The following is a 15,387-nucleotide window of genomic DNA, read 5'->3' as shown; positions in this document are numbered from 1 at the left end:
CTACATAAACAAAATGTATGTGTTGTTGAAAGTTTTCTTACTTACATCCCTTTCACCTACATGCCCTAATATTATTGATCATGCTTTTTGACAGTTTAATCTTACTATGCATTAACAGATCTTGGATTTAATCACTTTAACAGGATACATGTACAAAATGTATTCACAATCAGATAAAAAAATTCGTAAAGGTTCCGTGGAACCCAGTGTCTCGCCTACTTTTGCTGTTAATCGCAGGCTCAACAAAAATGAGGAAAAAAATTAATAAAAATATTCCTCTCTATACTACATTTTGATTGTAAGTAGCTTCTGTCCAAGTTTGGTAAAAATCCCGGATGGTTTTTGAATCTAATAAATGTTTTTAAAACTTTAACTGCAGACTGTATGTAAAGTTAACTGGAAGAAAAACTAAGTCCATTTATAAGTAAAATACTGAAAAAATGGAACAAAATTTTATCAAAATTTCCTTCTAGATACTAGCTTTTGATCATAAACAAGCGTCTGTCCAAGTGTGGTACAAATCCAGGATAGTTTAAGAAAGTTGTTAAAATTTTAAAAACTTTAACCACAGAGTGAATGTAATGTTAACTGGCAGAAAAACTAAGTCCATTTATAAGTAAAATACGGAAAAAATGGAATTTTTTTTATACAAAATTTACTTCTGGATACTATCTTATGATCATAAACAAGCTTCTTTCCAAGTTTGGTAGAAATCCAGGATAGTTTAAGAAAGTTGTTAAAATTTTAAAAACTTTAACCACAGAGTGAATGTAATGTTTCCTAGCAGAAAAACTAATATAAGTCCATTTATAAGTCAAAAACGGAAAAAATGGAATTTTTTTTTTACAAAATTTACTTTTGAATATAATCTTATGATCATAAACAAGCTTCTGTCCAAGTTTGGTAGAAATCCAGGATAGTTTAAGAAAGTTATTAAAATTTCAAAAACTTTAACCACAGAGTGAATATTTGTGGACGCCGCCAACGACAACGACAACGACGCCGACAGAATGTAGGATCGCTATGTCTCGCTTTTTCGACAAAAGTCGAAGGCTCGACAAAAATGAATATTAGAAAGCATATTAAATAATACACAGCTCCTTGTTTGTTATTATATATCTTGGTATTCACTTTCTTAGCATTAATGTAGTTTTTCCTAAAGAGAGAGAAAAATGTTTAAGTCATTATTACTTAGATTGCAGATTCCGGTACATTGTTGCTATGGGAATTGTTGATATAGAAATACAAATTCTTAGTTATTTAGTTATTAAAGCTACAATTACATTTTTATTAATTAAGAAAGACCAGAAGCCCCACCCCCCAACCTCCCAAAAAAACCCCAAACAATATGACAATTTTCAAAGTTAACTATAATAGATGAAAATACATAATGTACATGTGAAAAATTGAAAAATGAAAATTTTTGATAAAATTGAAAGTAACAAAAATGCCCATACTTCTTTTATTTTGCAAAATCTAGCAAAATAATTTGTCAGGGTGTTTTGAATCTATGTAAACTTCATAAAAATGCAAAAAACTCATTTTGACCCTGGAACCTCCATAAGCTTGAAAATCTCATAGCTGGTCACAAATTATGAAAGGAAAAGATTTGATTTAAGATCTTTTTAACAAATATACAATCATACACATGTCCCCCTTTTTTTATGCCTGATTGTTTGATGAGCTTGTCCCTTAAAAATTGCCAGTATAAATATATGATTTTTTTCAATATAACTCGAAGTCTAAATAGTAATTGGTTATTGTAAATCCTTATTTTCCCTTTTTGTACAAAACAGACCTGTATCAGATTGATTGATTTTTGTCTGCTTGATCCAGTGGCAAATATTTCATGCATTTTCAGGAAAGAGTAAATTAAGCAATATACCAATTAGTATAACAATAAGATGTGGTATGATTGGCAATGAGACAACTATCAACCAGAGTTCAAATGAAGTTGATGTAAGCAATTATAGGCTGGTTGAACTGAAGAAAACTGGTCGACAAAATTTGGACTGCCACTGATGTAAATGAAGGAATGAGGGATAGGGGCACAATGTTTCATCTGTATTAGGTCATCAACGGACCCCTCAAGGAGTAATATCAGTCAATTTTTTTTTTACATTCATTTAAAACAAACACACAACTCTTAACTGCCATAAAAAATTATAAACAATAATTTCAGCAAGTACGCTGTTTACTTTTATCTCCAAAAGTTCAATTTCTATAATACACAGACAGAACCCCAATAAAAGCATTTAAATTTGAACACAAACAAATATTTGTCTAACAATCAACTTTACAACCCCCACCTACCTACATATTTTAAACCATGTTATAATTTTCATTACATTTAAATTGACTTTTATTGAATATTTTGGGGCTTTTGCAGTGACACCTTGGAATCTTGTACCAATACATGGTATTCCATTAGTCATATTGACCAAGTATTTAAAATACATCCATGTATTGTAAAGATGTACTTAAGTTATATGCAAATTATGGATTCTTTTTGGTGTATTTAAAAAAAAAAAAAAACATGAAGACATGTCTTTTTTAAAATGAAAGAGAAAATAATAATCAAGCTATGACTAGAAAAACAAGAATGTGTCCATAGTCCACGGATGCCCCACTCGCACTATCATTTTCTATGTTCAGTGGACCGTGAAATTGGAGTCAAAACTCTAATTTGGCATTAAAATTAGAACGATCAAATCATAGGGAACATGTGTACTAAGTTTCAAGTTGATTGGACTTCAACTTCATCGAAAACTACCTTAACCAAAAACTTTAACCTGAAGTGGGACAGACGGACAGACGGACAACCAGACCGAAAAACATAATGCCCCTCTACTATCGTAGGTGGAGCATAAAAAACAACATTAAGACATGTCTTTTTAAAATGAAAGAGAAAATAATAATCAAGCTATGCCTAGAAAAAAAAAGGTTTGTTTCCCCTTTTGTTTACCTACTGTTTGATGATTGGATTGATTGATTGGTGTTTAACACCACTTTCAGCACTTTTAGCTATATCATGACTGCCAGTTTTTTATTGATGGAGGAAGCTAAAGTGCCCATAAGGAACAACCAAGCTGGCAATCCTACTCAATTAAGATTGGAATTGAGCACTGTGACCTGCCTTGTGAGGGGTTTGAACTTGCAACCTCAGTGTTGATAGATTAGGCTAATGATACAGTAGATGAACAGACCTCTTGATATCTTAGGACCTCTTTATATCTTAAAAGAATCTCAGGTTAAATTTCAGTTGGCAGAAGTTGGCTCTCCATGATGGATACCGAAATGACAAAGTCTGCAGGGAGTACAGACATGGATTCATACAGCATGTACAGGGCCCCCTATAAAAAGATTTTTAAAAATGTATAAAGTAAAATTATGCCAATTTTGTGTCAAAATAAGGTCAACTTTTTCTCATTCTCGGGACTCCCCTCCCCATTACATCAAAATTCAAATCCTGAAATTATATCTGGTCTACATGACCTGTACTGAGTGTACATATTGCAGAATTGCCTTGTTTCAAACTGTATGGCCAATGAATTAAAAATTCCTTTATCTTGGGAACATCAACATTTCTGCATCCATGCAGTGCATCCCACTGAATAAATTGCATAGGTGTTAACATTTAGCTTTTTTTTTAAAGTTGGAAGACTCCACAGGTGCTGTCCACACGGTAGAACTCTGAACCAGTCTGAATCAATTTTGTATCTGTTCCAACTTCACTAATTTTTGTCGAGCCTTCGACTTTTGTCGAAAAAGCGAGACATAGCGATCCTACATTCCGTCGGCGTCGTCGTCGTCGTCGTCGTCGGCGGCGTCCACAAATATTCACTCTGTGGTTAAAGTTTTTGAAATTTTAATAACTTTCTTAAACTATCCTGGATTTCTACCAAACTTGGAAAGAAGCTTGTTTATGATCATAAGATAGTATCCAGAAGTAAATTTTGTAAAAAAAAAATTCCATTTTTTCCGTATTTTACTTATAAATGGACTTAGTTTTTCTGCCAGTTAACATTACATTCACTCTGTGGTTAAAAGTTTTTAAAATTTTAACAACTTTCTTAAACTATCCTGGATTTGTACCAAACTTAAGACAGAAGGTTGTTTATGATTAAAAGTTAGTATCTAGAAGGAAATTTTGTTCCATTTTTTCCGTATTTTACTTATAAATGGACTTAGTTTTTCTTCCAGTTAACATTACATACAGTCTGCAGTTTAAGTTTTTAAAACATTTATTAGATTCATAAACTATCCTAGATTTTTACCAAACTTGGACAGAAGCTACTTACAATCAAAAGATAGTATAGAGAGGAATATTTTTATTAATTTTTTTCCTCATTTTTGCTGAGCCTGTGATTAACAGCAAAAAGTAGGCGAGACACTGGGTTCCGCGGAACCCTTACGAATTTTTATCTTTAAATATACAATTTTAAGGAAAAGGGGGGGGGGGGGGGGGGGGGGGGGGATATTTTATGATCTATCTAGACTCAATTATCATCAAGATGTTAATAATATAATCATTTTCTAATGATAGCTATATATATATAGACTGCCACTTTTTGTACAATTACTGACTGTGGCTCTTTCACTTGTGATTATTTCCTTTATTGAATTGTTTTAAGACCAGGCAAAAAAAACATTTTTGTATCCTCATTTCTTAAATCTATTCTATTGTCATGAATTATTAATAGCATCTATATTTTACACACCTGTGAACATGGTGAAAGGAAAGTATTGTCAACTTGCCCTAAACAGACAATTTTGAGTCATGCTTAAACCTGCACAAGATTATGATATCATGAAATTAGGAGTCATTCATAATTTAAATTCTTTTAAATCAATTTTAATTTAAAATCATTTTTAAATAGTCCTTAGACAGGAAATGATACATGCTATATTAGGGGAAATTATAAATGTGTGTATTCTTTAAATCAAAACTCTTTCCTACATTTTTGTCATAAAATTAATTCAAATACATGTACATGCATAGATATGACTGTTCCCAATTCAGAAAACTGTTAAAAACATTTACAGAAATTTTAACAAACATTTGATGGCACATGACAAGTGCAAAGTTGAATTTTAAATTCTAAACTTGGAATTTAAACAGTTTAAAGGCCTTTAAATTGAATCTGCCCTTTCAATGGTATATATATGGAGAAGATATGCAAATCTGCTTTTAATGATATATAATATAAATTCTTGTAAAAAGAGGTCTTAACTTTAAAATATATTCACTTAAAATGCAAAGGAAAGAGACACCAAATTATTTTTCTAATCAATGCAATTGTACACAAAAAATATTCAATACAAAATATCTCCAAGGTGCTCAGTCCAACTTGCCAAGGTAATAAATGAAAATCAATAAGCGTTTCATCTTATTTATTAATTAATCAAGGTATTTTCCATGCTAACAGGACACTGTCAATAACCTGGAGGAAATTAACGAGTAAACAAAGACAAATGTCTATTTCGGATGAAATCAATAAGGCATACAAATTATTGACTATACACTGATTGGAAACCATTGTTTAAATATAGATATGCAATGAAATGGAAAACTTACCTTAAATGATTGTTTAGAAATCTACTTTTTTTATGCCCCGCCAAAAGTCCTTCAAATTGGAATATGACCCACAATTCTTGATTAGGCTTAGTGTGTCGAGAAAAATATTTAACATGCATATACTGTGACAAATTCCCGCTTCAGTCTTTCTTACTACAAATACTATATCCCATTCATGTTACGACTTGTAGTAGAATTGGATTTATTGACGAACCAGAGGCCTCACATGAGGGGCTTTCAACGACCTGATCAATATTTTGATAAATAAAATTTTGAATAGGCTATTTAATGAAGTCAATGTTTAGGTTTATGTCAGCAAGTGACCTGTTCTAATCTGATTAAAGCACCAATTAATAAATTTAAATATTGTGTTATAATCCCCCTTTAAATGGCCCCTCAATCTTTTTACCTGTTAAAAGGGTATACCTTAAAGTTTTAAATTATTTAAACTTATACAAAGACAGACTTTATAGGGTTATATGAAATGAAAACAAATTAAAAGGAATAAAATATTATACTGTTATACTGAAAGAAAAAAGACCCAAGAGAGAAATTTAGGTGCATTTTGTGTACATGGTGTAAGGAAGATTGAAACCCATCATGACTGATTTAAAATGTAGTTGAACAGTGCAGATTAAATATTTGTGTATTGGTCTTGAACAAAGCTATCAATATATATTGAGAGATTTATTTTTATCAGCCCTACATATCAATAAAATGTTTGCATACTTTTCAGCAACGATAAGTATGTAGAGTTTCTTGTAAGTTAACACTAACGTTTATCTGTAAACTTTTTATGGTATTGCCAAGGGAGTTGATCACCATGTTAGAAAATTCAACAAACAATTTGATAATTTTACGACCAAACTTGAATTTCTTAATTCTTTTCTAGATAGTGATAGGTCAGCAAAACTAAGCAAGTTGTTAGGGAAGAAAATTATTTAAAAGTTTACATCATTAAAATTGAATTATATATAGTTTTCGTGACATCAATTATCCAATAAGAAAAGAAAACTGTAAATGTGAACATATATATGAATGAACTCTTTCAGGAGTCATGTCAATTTTCATTTTATTTTGCACATAAAAATAATACATTCCGATTTGGGACCTTATATTTTTTAACCCATATCTACTCAGAGTCTAAATATAACATTGAGAAATCATCATTAAAGATAACATAGAATAAAAATGCATGCATACAACCTGTCTACAAGATAAGAATACAAAATGTTCAAGTTTTATAGGGAAGACACATGTTGTCTGCAGTCTCCAAATAATATAAGCAGAAATGGCAAAGTGAATGTTCTGGGATGAGAAACCCTGACAGTCACTAAGATAAAAAAATTAAACTAGCAGGTGCACAACTTCATGTCCTGTAGTAAAGGAGAATCTGTGAACCACAAAGTTATTAAGTGTCCTGTAGCTAAGGAAAATCTGTGAACCCTAAAGTTATTAAGTTCATGTCCTGTTACTCCTGTAGTGTAGGAGAATCTGTGAACCCCAAAGTTATTAAGTTCGTGTCCTGTAGTGTAGGAGAATCTGTGAACCCTAAAGTTATTAAGTTCATGTCCTGAAGTGAAGGAGAATCTGTGAACCCCAAAGTTATTGCAGGGGTTTATCTGGGTATTTTGGGAAAAAGGACCCTGGCCAGTTTTGGGAATTTTTTAACGCGGTTTTCAATGAAATTGGGAAAAACAACCAACATACCAGATGTTAGTTTTATAGTGTGTTTAGTTCATTCCAATTTTTTTTTGTTGGTGAAAATAAAGTAATGACTACACCTTCTTGGTTTTTAAATATAACAACAAGGCATTAAAATTTATTTGAGTATTAAAAAAAATGAGTTCTTAAAGGATTGTTACATTTTTTTGATTTTGACATGAAAATTTGTGAACTCAAATATTTTGAGTTCTGTATAAAATATATCCTGTTTCTATTTTCTTTTTTATATATCTTTTAGTTTTCAATTTTAGTGTTGCTATGATAGCTGTCACATGCTTGGTTCTTTTTATTTTTATTTACTGTATTTGATCGACAAACCCGGAATTATAGCTGTATCCGTTTTCGGAATTGATCTGGTTTGAGTATTTTCCCACACTTCCTGTTTATTTATGGCAGCCATTGTTTGTAAATGTTGTTTTGTCAAATTATGTTTCAACTTGGATTTACACAGTACTTATTGACGATTTTTCTGTCATGATTAATAAAGATGAAAATGAATTTTGTGATCATTTGGGAATTTTGCTCCCAAAATTGGGAAAAATGTAGGGTTTTTGCCATTGGGAATGGGTCCGAATACCGGACCCTGTGGCAGGGATGGGCACGATTACTGACATATGTAATCGATTAATAATCGATTACATGAAGGATTTTTGTGTAATCGATTAATAATCGATTACTCTAATTTTTGTTTGTAATCGATTGCAATCGATTACTTTATCAAAAGTAATTACATTACTTTTCGATTACTGTCAATTACATGCTACAAAATTACAAAAAAAAATAATAAAGTAAGTTATACACAATTATGTTGCTCAACGTTTTTTATAGTCGAAATTTAGAACTTTACTAAAACAGCATTTAAAGCATTGTTACCAAATTTTAAGTTCACAGTTGTTTTCTAGATGGAATATCATACTGAAGGTCAGAAATATTCAAAATTTCTTGAAATTTTGGCTGTCAAGATAAATAAGAGATGACATCGCATTGCATCAATCAGTTATTTATATTGTAAGTTTTTTCAAAAATTTGCTTTCATTCTTACTTAAGTTAGCTTTTTTGTTTATACTTGTTAAAACAGGTATATTTTAACATAGATGATTAAAATGTTGTAAGTTTCCTTTGAAAAAAAATTTAAAACCATAGAATAATTAATTAGTTCAGCAAATTTTAAAGATTGAAATTATAGTTATAATGACATACATGAATTAATCCTTATGTTTGGATAACCACCCTAATTACAGGTTATAAAACTGTCAATGGAGTACAATTTATAACCTGGGGAAAAATAATGTAAATCTCCTTCTTAATTAGACATAATTGAAATGAAAACAAAGTCTGCATCTTATTGATTAGAAGTCTGAACTTCTGATTAGTAAAGACAAGAAGTTTGTTAAATTTTTTATTCTCTAATCAAATTATAAACAATATATATTTATTGTGTCAAAAAGGGATACATGTATCTATATCTGAAAAAAAGAATTTCGATGCATACCCATTGGTTCATTGTCAAAAGGATTTGGTGTACTTTCTTAACTTTTTTTATCATAACATTGTAAGATCAACAGTTACTGTTTATCTATTCAAAGCTAAAATTCCAACTCTTATTGAAAATTATGCCTAAAGCAATTTTAATACAAATAAGCTTACTACTTTAATGTAGAACAGATATTAACTTAAGACTCATTTCTTAACTTAAATCTATTTTCATATTTTAATATAAAAGGTCTTGAATTATTGACAAGCACATAAGTTCATTTGTTTCAAAACCTAAATATCAAGTAAAATTTGGTAGGGGATCTAGTTGATTATAATGCAGCTTGAGATAATAGATAGAAATAAGGCAGTTGATAAACTCTTAAGTCATATTACAATGTAATACATTCTATTTTATCTGTACTATAAAGTGATGAATACATCATGTACATACATATTTTTATTTAAAATAGGTTATATCTCAAAGTAATCGAAATGTAATCGAAAAGTAATCGATGATTACATCATAATTTTTGCCGTAATCGATTAAATTACGATTACATGTAATCGAAAATGTCTTCGATTACACATTACTGTCGATTACTGGGGAAAATGTAATCAATTACAATCGATTACGATTACAGATTACGATTACCCCATCCCTGCCCTGTGGAATGCTAGAAAAATCCATTTTAAGTTCATGAGCAAATATAGATAATTCCCTATTACAGACCCTGAGTAATATGTAACATAAATTATTGAGGGATGAAGTAATGAACAGACTGACGAACAGACAAGGTGAATCCAGTATACCCTTCATTACATGTGTGTGGGTACAATAATGTGAGAAAGCCTTAGTTCATTAACAGTGTGAGGAGGTAAGATTTTTCACTTTGGAGAAAAAATCTCTCTTTTTCTCATTCATTGTGCATTTTTTTTTTAATATAATTTAAGCTGTAGTTAATCTTGTAAAAATTAATATATTATCTAAGTATGGTTTGTATAAACAAAATAGAGTGCCTTAACTACATGACACTGAATGACATGTTGTTTTAGTGAATAAATGCCTAAATTAATAGGATTTATTTGAAAGTTGGTTGTAAATCAAATTTATTACAAATTAGCAAAACTTCCAAATGTAAGATGAAAAACTGTACCTTAAACAATTGAGAAATAAGTTCTTTTACCAGACCAATCCCTCTCTACATTATTTTTAAAGAAGGAGATCTTTCCTTTGAGATTTTAAAGTTATATGTGATAATGTGAATGAATACTTTAATGCAGAAAGCATCAAATATGGCATTATACACATATGTTATGGCATTCATAGTAGCTAGTTATGAGAAATACTCAGTATAGAGACTGATACATAGTTTTCAGTTGACATAACTTGAGATTGATTTATTTCCCTTGGCCCTCATGTTGGCAAGAAATGTGTTATTTTTTTTTTTCTAATTTGACCAAACTAAAATGCAGTACAAGCCAATCTGATTGCTAAGAGTTTCTACATTTTAACTTAAACATAGTGATAAACTATACATGGCTTACACAAATAAAAATACTTTAATAAAACAAAATTTTAAGGTCTAAGGTTCATCATAATTAGTATAAAAAGTCGAATTTAGTTGATCAATGAAGGAATTTGTGCACATTGACTTCAACATTGAAGCAAAGGGAAATAACTCTAATTCAAAATAAGTCTACTGAAAACTATCCATTGTACACAAATGTAATATATATCAGACTAGCCAAAAAATCACAACAAAATTCAGCAAAAACGCTCAGCCGATAGAATCTGGATGAATACTGGTGTTCTAAAGTTAATAGAAAAACTTTTAGTTCAGCCTGATTTTTTTTAGACTAGTAGGACTCACAAGATGATAGAATATGGCACTCAAACAGCAATGAACAGGTGTATGGTGATTAACTAACAACTATCTATAATTATTTTTTTTGTGAATTTGAGATGAGATATCAGACCAAGACTGACCAACGAAATAGAAGTCATGTCAGTTGATCTTAGATTAGATTTTTGATGTTTTAACGCCACTTTTAAGCACTGCTTTTGGGCTATTTCGTGGTGGCCAGTTTTTATTGAAGGAGGAAGCCCGAGTGCCCAGAGAAAACCACCAACCTTCGATAGGAAAACTGACAATCCTAGTCAATTAAGATTGGAGTCGAGTGCACCCTCACGAGCAGGGTTCGAACTCACAACCCCAGTGTTGACTGGCTAGTGATTACAGTAGTAACTACTTAGACCACTCGGCCACCGAGGCCCCCTCAGTTGATCTTAAACGATCTTTTTATGGTTTTTGTGTTGTTGGGTAGATTTTTAATTGTCCTTTGACCCTCATCTGCTTTTATTCATATTCAATTTTTTTAAAAAAATCTCACAATCTCCCTCTGCTATAAAAACTATTTAGTTTTTCATACTGGAAACTAAAATCCAGGGATAATAAGCAACAGGAGTCGGTTTCACAAAAAAATACTTCTGACTAAAATTGATCGTAAATACACTGAATTGTTCATGACTTACGATCAATCTTAGTCATAAGTTTTTGTGTGAAACCGATTCAAGGAAACCAATGCAAATATCTATAATATAGGAGGATCTGGATCATGCATGGGGTCCTCCATTTCTGTATTCTTTAATTTTTCCTTATTCTATATATTCTCTATTCTTTATATTAAGCACCTTAGTATTCCCTACTATTAATTTTTTTTGGTTTCTCTTTCCTTATTTTGTATTTTTTTTTGCCCTTTATCCTACATTTTTTGCCTATTTTGTCTTTCTACATTTTGTATTATGTACCGGTAAACCCCATCCAGTCATATAAGAACTTTTATTTGACCAAATTGCATAAGTAAACTAACAAAAGGAAGTAAAATTTAAAGCACTGAATCATGACTGAGGACCTGGGACCTCATATATGTTGATTGTAGGTGATAGAAATGTGTTGATGTAAGATTTGCTCTGCCGATTTTTAGCTCAAACACCTTTTTAACTTATTCAATTTTATCATTTTTTTATAAACATTATTAATTGCAAAAATAAATGGAGAATGTGTCTATGGGCCACAGATGCCCCAGCTTGTATATATGCTTGAGTCAACTTCCACATACAGATGCATGATTCATGTAGTTAAGACTGTTTTGTGATTATAAGCATTGTGTATAAGTTTTATAATATTTGGTTGAGGCAAACTAAAGTTAGAGAACAGAAACAACAGATTTAGCAATTTTTCCATTTATAAAGGGGCATAACTCAAGAAACGTAAAAGTGACGCCACCCAATTTTAATCTTGATCTGTGTTTTGTGGTAATAAGCATTGAATATAAGTTTTAAAACATTTGGTTGAGGCAACTAAAGTTAGAGAACGGAAACGAAAAAATTCAGCAATTTTTATGATGATAAAGCAGTGATTTTGCTAGCGCTCGTCATTTTCAAACTGTTTTCAAAATGACGAAAGTGTTTCAAATAAATTTCGTCACTTAAATTAGGAAAGTGTATTTGTACAAATCCTTGGTTCCAACTTTATAGAAATTAATTCAAAATATCGATTTAAACGTTTTATAAGGATAATGATTATGCAGTGTAATAGTCTTACAAAGTTCAACAAGTTCATTTATACTGTGATTGCTGGTTTAAACAAGAGGCTCTGAAGAGCCTGAATCGCTCACCTGTTATTTTTTTTGCTAAAATCTTTCATCAATGATTATTTTTGCTTTTTACCCATATGTTCCATTTTAGCCATAGTGTCTATGTTTCTTGACGTACAAGGAAATGAAAAACAAAATTTATACTAGATTCATTTGAGAAGATTTTTAAAGTTAAAAAACATAAAACAACTTGTGTAAAATTGTCCTTAAAGGGCAATAACTCCTTAAGGGGTCAATTGACAATTTTGGTCATATAAAACTTTTTTGTAGATCTTACTTTACTGAACATTTTTGCTGTTTACAGTTTATCTTTATATTCAATAATATTCAAGATAATAACCAAAAACTGCAAAATTTCCTTAAAACAACCAATTTAGTGGCAGCAACCCAACAATGGGTTGTTCGGTGTGTCTGATAGATCTTGACCTTTTGAACATTTTTACCCCATGTCAGATTTGCTCTAAATGCTTTAGTTTCTGAGATATAAGCCAAAAACTGCATTTCACCCCTATGTTCTATTTTTAGCCATGGCGGCCATGTTTGTTGATGGATCAAAATTTCGGATACAATTCATAAACTAGATTCCTAAAGGAACATTCATTCAAAGTTAAGAAGTATTAGGCACAATAGTTTCAGAAGAGAAGATTTTTAAATGTTAGCAAACTTGATGAACACATTGCGTAAAATTGTCTTTAAAGGGCAATAACTCCTTAAGGGGTCAATTGACAAATTTGGTCATTTAACTTTTCTGTAGATCTTACTTTGCTGAACATTATTGCTGTTTACAGTTTGTATCTATCTATAATAATATTCCAGATAATAATAAAAAAATGCAAAATTTCCTTAAAACTACCAATTTAGTGGCAGCAACCCAACAATTAGTAGTTCGATTCGTCTAAAAATTTCAGGGCTGATAGATCTTGACCATTTGAACAATTTACTACCATGTCAGATTTGCTCTAAAAGCTTTAGTTTTTGAGATATAAGCAAAAAACTGCATTTGACCCCTATGTTCTATTTTTAGCCTTGGCGGCCATGTTTGTCGATGGATCAAAACTTCGGATACAATTTATAAACTAGATTCCCTAAGGAACATTTAGTTAAAGTTTGAAGGTATTTGGCCCAGTAGTTTCAGAAGAGAAGATTTTTTAAATAGTTTACGACGATAGACGACAACGACAGAGGATGCCAAGTGATGGCATAAGCTCACATGGGGCCCTTTGGGCCCCGGTGAGCTAAAAAAAAGGAACCCAACTGCCTAGTAAATTGATGCCTTAGTCCTTCAAAGTCTGACAAAGATGTATAGCTAGTAATATACATACATCCTTGGTCCCTCGCTGTTACCCAAAATAATGTTGATTTTCATCTCGCGCAAAAGTGACTAAAGCCCTCAAAATCCTAGCGTAAACCCTGATAAAGGGGCATAACTCATGAACGGTAAAAGTGATGCTACCAAATTTAGAACTTGATCTGTGTTTTGTGGTAATATGAATTGTGTACAAGTTTTATAATATTTGGTTGGGGCAAACTAAAGTAAGATGAAGGAAACAAAAAAATCAGCAATTTTTATGTTCATAAAGGGGCATAACTCATGAACGCTAAAAGTGACGCCACCCAATTTCTAACTTGATCTGTATTTTTTGATAATATATATTGTGTATAAGTTTTATAATATTTGGTTGAGGCAAACTAAAGTAAGAGAACGGAAATCAATTTTGGGGATGTTCAGGATGGACAGACGGGACAGACGGACATTGGTAACACTTAATGCCCCCTCCGCTATGGCGGGGGCATAAAAATTACAAAAAAACAAGTTTGACACTTGACATGCTAGAACAACTTTTAAAAATAAATCATAGTCTAAAGTAGCTGAAACACTTTTAAGGGGCCAGGACAGTGCTTCCAAAAAACATTCTGAGGCAGCCAGACATTATTTTCCTTGTTCTTAACCACTTTAGACTTTGTATCGTAACGCATTTAAGCTAATCAAGGTAATCAACCATTTGGGGGTCAATGGTAATAAATTTGGTCTCAACTTTTCTTACCTTTAATAGCGTTCCTGTGAACTATAAACAGTAGCTCATACATTGATCAAAGTTCCGTAAATTGTTTGAAGTTTTGAACACCAACTGACTAGCTTACATATGTGCTATACTTTTTATTAGGGATGTTATTGAATTTTCAAGTACTCAAGAATCGCTTGGTAGTACAGAGTATGGAATACCAAAATGATACTTGATCAATCGGTGTCATGTTAGAACATTGTCCCCTTCTTTCAATAAGTTGTTTTTTCGAGAACCCCCCTCCGAGAATTCAATAGAAATCACTAAATAATCATAGTTTAAAAACTGTTTCGTATGTTTGTGTGAAATGTCATTTAAAATGCTTCTGAAATTTTCCGTTTTGAAATACTTCACAAACACGTTGCATCATAATAGCATGAATAGAGTAAAATATTGTCTCGAAGAATGAACAGTATAATGTTATAACTGACAATTAGGCATTATATCAGTAACTTCTTACTATAATACACCTTTGTAAATGTGTTTTCTTTACTATTATAAAATGTAAATGTTGTGTGTTCTGGTTAGACTTTACCATTATTTATATCCAAAAGGTGTTTATTTAATCATTGATTAAATTATTGTTTAGTTAATTGATACATGTAGTGAGCTATTAATTATGGGAGATCATGCCTGGAGCTTTAATTAACTAGATGTAGAGGGTTTAACGTCAATCAGGCAACTACCTACAAAGCATAATATGCATATTATTGTTTTACCCATTTTGAAGATATTTTTCCAAGCGAAGACTTGTGTATCACTATCTAAAACTAACGACTACTCATTAGTAATTCTTAACTGAGTGTACATCCTCACTTTTTATTAAACAATTACTAGTACATTTTAATAGAAACTTTACTTTTGTTTAAAGAGGAAACATGGTCTAAT

General features: G+C 31.2%; 1 protein-coding gene across 4 annotated transcripts in view; it reads right to left on the bottom strand.

Annotated features, from left to right (window-relative positions):
* The window catches only part of LOC127716279 (centrosomal protein of 135 kDa-like), a 56,689-nt gene that overhangs the window by 28,936 nt on the left and 12,366 nt on the right, over positions 1-15,387 (bottom strand). The window contains exon 1 of one of the 4 annotated variants that reach the window (XM_052222441.1): positions 5,579-5,752. The exons of the other annotated variants lie outside the window; for them this stretch is intronic. The gene's annotated coding sequence lies outside the window, so the exon portion shown is untranslated. Of the gene's footprint in view, positions 1-5,578; positions 5,753-15,387 lie in introns of those variants that run through there. 4 annotated transcript variants of the gene reach the window in all.

Source organism: Mytilus californianus, unplaced genomic scaffold (genome assembly GCF_021869535.1).
Source record: "Mytilus californianus isolate M0D057914Y unplaced genomic scaffold, xbMytCali1.0.p SCAF_9, whole genome shotgun sequence".
Taxonomy (NCBI): Eukaryota; Metazoa; Mollusca; class Bivalvia; order Mytilida; family Mytilidae; genus Mytilus; species Mytilus californianus.
This window is presented reverse-complemented; position numbering and strand designations above follow the sequence as displayed.